The sequence below is a fragment of the Lolium perenne genome, chromosome 6 (assembly GCF_019359855.2).
Source record: "Lolium perenne isolate Kyuss_39 chromosome 6, Kyuss_2.0, whole genome shotgun sequence".
Taxonomy (NCBI): Eukaryota; Viridiplantae; Streptophyta; class Magnoliopsida; order Poales; family Poaceae; genus Lolium; species Lolium perenne.
Window position 1 is genome coordinate 75,376,747 of NC_067249.2, and position 5,363 is coordinate 75,382,109.

Consider the following 5,363-nt stretch of genomic DNA (forward strand, 5'->3'; position numbering starts at 1 on the left):
CTACCAACACAAATGCGAAATCTGCTACTCTGGTACAAGGATTTCATAAAAAATAAGGCCGGCAAAGAATATATTTATGCGGAAGTTAGAGAGGAGCATCAATTCAAACATTACTATGTACAAGTTCATATGAGTGAATTGTTCCATTTGTTCAATCTGCGCGAGCTCGACAAATCTCTCCTGAGTTGCTACGTTCTGTAAGTGACTTATTTCTATAATTAAATCTATACCTCATCTCGTTCATTGCCTGCACTATATTGTCCTAACTATATTGTTGTGTACGCTATTATGCAGAATGAAGCTTGGGGAATGCAAAAGAAGAAACATCCATGATGTTGGGTTCATTGACCCACACATCATTAATGGATATGTGTTACAAAATCACCCCAAGACATGGAGAGAGACGTACATGTACAAGTTTCTTACAAACCAGGAACTCAAAAGTGAAATTCTATTTCCTTACCATTTTTGGTGAGTGTTTCTGTATTGTCCACATTCTCTTTTGTTTACTCCATGTTATGTCTTATCGATGAGTTATGCATGACTGTGCATGTAATGTGTCCGTAGGTTCCACTAGATTATGCTAATAATTCAATTTGACAACTCTAGAGTTGAAGTCATGGACTCTCTGAATATGGACTCAAAGCATTGGTCCGACATAAGAGCAATGCTGCAAAAGTAATTATTTTTCAATCATTTGCGCACTATATCGGCCTCTTTCCGTTCATTTCCTGATATCAAGTAACTAATAACTCCCTTATTCATTTTCTTTCCTCTGCAGGGTTTGGAAACGGTTCAAAAAGAAAGTAACCGGTGAATTCAAAGATCTGCTAACATTTAGAAGGTTCGCTAATGTTCCAACTAAGCCACCGGGGACCAATCTATGTGGATACTATGTTTTTGAGTTCATCCGGGGACTCACCTCTGAACGGAGGCCTCAGGATATCAACTTGCGGAGGAGTGACTTGCGGGAGAAGCTTAATTTAGAAGCTCGCTTCCGACCAATTCAAGAGGAATTACCAGGATTTCTGATGAGGGATGTCCTCGATCCTCATGGACAATACTATTACGAGGACGAAGAACTTCTAATGCCGTAGATTGTATATGGTAACTTGTTTGAAGTTGTATATGGTCACCCGAGATTGAATATTATATATTCCTCTTGATTTCTTCTTGTTTGAAATTTCAAACTTGTTTGAAACTAAAATAAAACACAAAATAAAATATAAAAGACATGAAAACACAACATAATAAACCAGATTTAGGGGTTTAAACCCTAAACCTGCTAAGACCTTTAGTCTCGGTTGGTTACTGTTGAACAATAGAGAGGGAGCGAGATATGCGGAATATGTTGGATGTATTATTGAGCCTCATGGGAGAGTATATATAGGTATACATGGATCATCTTGGAGATCAAGACAAGACACGAGAGTCCTATCTCTATCCTAGACGTACATGGAATATATCTCTAACACTCCCCCGCAGTCGTAGCGGTAGTGACGTGAACAATAGTAATGTCGCGGACGGTCAGACTGGAGAGAAGTCGAAGGTAGGAACCAACGGGCTGACACTCCCCCGCAGTCGTAGCGGGAGCGTCGTGGACGATGTCGTGTCGCGGATGCTTGGACTGTAGAAGAAGCTGAGGTGCTCATGCAAGGTGATAGCCCTTTGTGCCGATGTCGAGGTATGCGAGAGCGTGTGTGCTACAACCTTGGTCGGGGTAGCCGCGCGAAGGGATGCCATGGTCGATGTCGTGGTCGGGTGCTGATACGTCCATTTTGCATCACTATTTTATATCATAATTTGCTGTTATTCATTGATATATTTCATATTTGGAGATGATACTTATGTTATTTCATCTATTTTGCATGTTTCATGATTATTGGAGGATCGCGCACCGGAGTCAGGATTCTGCTGGAAAAAGCGCCGTCAGAATGCAATATTTCGGAAGATCAACAATTGACGGAATTTATATGAAAAATCCTATTTTTCCAGAAGATGACGAAAGCCAGAAGGAGGAGCCGAGGAGGGCCACCATGGGCCCCCTCATAGGACGGCGCGGGCCCTGCCCTGGCCGCGCCGCCTTGTGGGGAGGGGGCCCACAGCCCCCTTTGGCCTCCTCTCCTTCGCGTATTTCTTCGTCCCGAAAACCTAAGCTCTGGGGGAATAGTCGCGAAGAGTCACAGCCGCCTCTGCGGGGCGGAGAACACCAGAGAGAAAAGAGCTCTCCGGCAAGCTGAGATCCGCCGGGGAAATTCCCTCCCGGAGGGGGAAATCGACGCCATCGTCACCGTCATCGAGCTGGACATCATCTCCATCACCATCGTCATCATCTACATCATCATCACCGCCGTCTCCACCGCTGCACATCGTCACCGTTGTAACAATTCGGGTTGGATCTTGATTGTTTGATAGGGGAAACTCTCCCGGTGTTGATTTCTACTTGTTATTGATGCTATTGAGTGAAACCGTTGAACCAAGGTTTATGTTCAGATTATTATTCATCATCATATCACCTCTGATCATGTTCCATATGATGTCTCGTGAGTAGTTCGTTTAGTTCTTGAGGACATGGGTGAAGTCTAAATGTTAGTAGTGAACCATGGTTGAGTAATATTCAATGTTATGATATTTAAGTTGCGGTGTTATTCTTCTAGTGGTGTCATGTGAACATCGACTACATGACACTTCACCTTTATGGGCCTAGGGGAATGCATCTTGTACTCGTTTGCCAATTTCGGGGTTGCCGGAGTGACAGAAACATGAACCCCCGTTGGTATATCGATGCAGGAGGGATAGCAGGATCTCAGAGTTTAAGGTTGTGGTTAGATTTATCTTAATTACTTTCTTGTAGTTGCGGATGCTTGCAAGGGGTATAATCAAAAGTATGTATTAGTCCTAGGAAGGGCGGTACATTAGCATAGGTTCACCCACACAACACTTATCAAAACAATGAAGATTAATTAGCCATATGTAGCGAAAACACTAGACTAAAATCCCGTGTGCCTCGAGAACGTTTGGTCATTATAAGTAAACAAACCGGCTTGTCATTTGTGCTAAAAAGGATTGGGCAACTCGCTGCAATTATTACTCTCGCACTTTACTTACTCGTACTTTATTCATCCGCTACATCAAAACCCCCTGAATACTTGTCTGTGAGCATTTACAGTGAATCCTTCATCGAAACTGCTTGTCAACACCTTCTGCTCCTCGTTGGGATCGACATTCTTACTTATCGAAAATACTACGATACACCCCCTATACTTGTGGGTCATCAAGACTATTTTCTGGCGCCGTTGCCGGGGAGTGAAGCGCTATTGGTAACTGGAATTGGTAAGGGAAACTTTTACTGTTTGTGCTGATTTTATTTCTGCCTGCTGCTATAATTCATTATGGAGAGATCTTCTCTTGAATTTTTATTTGGAAAATCTACTACTACTGCAAAGGTAGTGGATGAGGCGCCAGGTGAGGAAGAAATACCATACAAAATACCTATGAAAATTATTGAACGTGTTGTGGATAACCGTTATACAGGGGATGGAACTGTCCATCCTGGAGATCATTTACTGTTCTTACATGAATTATGCGGTTTATTCAAGTGTGCAGGTATTGCTATGGATGAGGCGAGGAAGATACTATTCTCTATATCGCTGTCTGGTAAAGCGGCGCATTGGTATAAATTACTGGATAATGGGGATTCTCTTGAATGGAATGATATTGTGCCCCGGTTTTATTCTAAGTTCTATCCTCCAAGTGAAATTCATAAGGATCGGAACCGCATATATAATTTTTGGCCTCATGATGGAGAGAGTATTGCCCAAGCGTGGGGGAGATTGAAGTCCTTAATGCTCAAATGCCCCATTCATGAGCTTCCTGGTAATATTATTATTGATAATTTCTATGCAAGACTTTCTTTTCAAGACAAGACCTTGCTGGATACTTCTTGTTCTGGATCATTCACACGCAACAAAGTAAAGTTTAAAAGGGACCTTCTAAATCGGATTCAGGAAAATACTGAAGGATGGGAGAACGACAAGGATAGAGAATCAGGTATAAATTATGATTATAAATGCATTGAAGCTTTTATGGATACTGATAAATTCCGTAATATGAGTGCTACTTATGGTCTTGATTCTCAAGTTGCTGCAAATTTTTATAAAGCTTTTACCTCTCATTATGAATTGCCTAAGAAGAACTTTGATAAGTATCATGAACCGTATAAAGATAAAATTGATTCATCTATAAATAAATGTGTTGTAGTTGAAACTGTTGATCATGTTATTCCTGAAGCTTATATTGAAAAAACTCATTTCCCTGCTAAAATGAAGGAGTACTCTGTTATAAATAGTGCAGTTCATAAAAGTGAAAAGAAACATATAGAACCTGAAGAACAAATAAAGGTTGAACCTGCTGTTGCAATAGTTAAAGATCTTGTGACTGAAAATGTGGAAGATGGTCATATTATTTTATGTGAAGATGCTTCTAATATTGTTTCACATCCTAATAAGTCTAGGAAAGCTAGTGTTCCTATGCTATCTGTTAGAATTGGAGATCATTGTTATTACGGTTTATGTGATATTGGTGCAAGTATTAGTGCTATTCCTTATGAGCTTTACACGGAGATTATGCACGAAATTGGTTCTTGTGAACTTGAAGATATTGATGTGGTTATTCGGCTGGCTAATAGAGAAACTATCTCTCCAATTGGTATTGTTCGAGATGTGGAAGTTCTATGTGGTAAGATTAAATATCCTGCTGACTTTTTGGTACTTGGTTCTGCTGCTAGTAAGTATTGTCCTATCATTTTTGGTAGACCTTTTCTAAATACTTGTGGAGCTGTTATAGATTGCAAGAAAGAAATTTTTTTGACTAAATTTGCTGGTGAATCTTATGAGTTTAATTTCTCTAAATTTTCCAAAACTCCTTATAAAGCTGATTCGCTTAATAATGATTTTAGAGTTGAGCAGTGTGCATCTATTGCTCTTGCTCCTAATAATCCTTTGCAACAACATTTGGAGAATAGTGAGAGTGAAGTTTTTAGGGAAGAAAGAAATGAGCTTGATGAAATTTTTCTTCATCAACCCATTCTTAAGCATGATTTACCGGTAGAAGATCTGGGTACAACACCACCACAAAAGGAAGATCCTGTCTTTGATTTAAAACCATTGCCTGATAATCTTAAATATGCTCATATTGATGATAAGAAAATATATCCTGTTATTATTAGTTCTAAGCTTTCAGAGTTTGAAGAAGAAAGGTTATTGGAAATACAGAAGAAACACCGAGGAGCTATTGGCTATACTCTTGATGACTTGAAGGGGATTTGTCCCTCTATTTGCCAACATGCCATCAATATGGAAGAT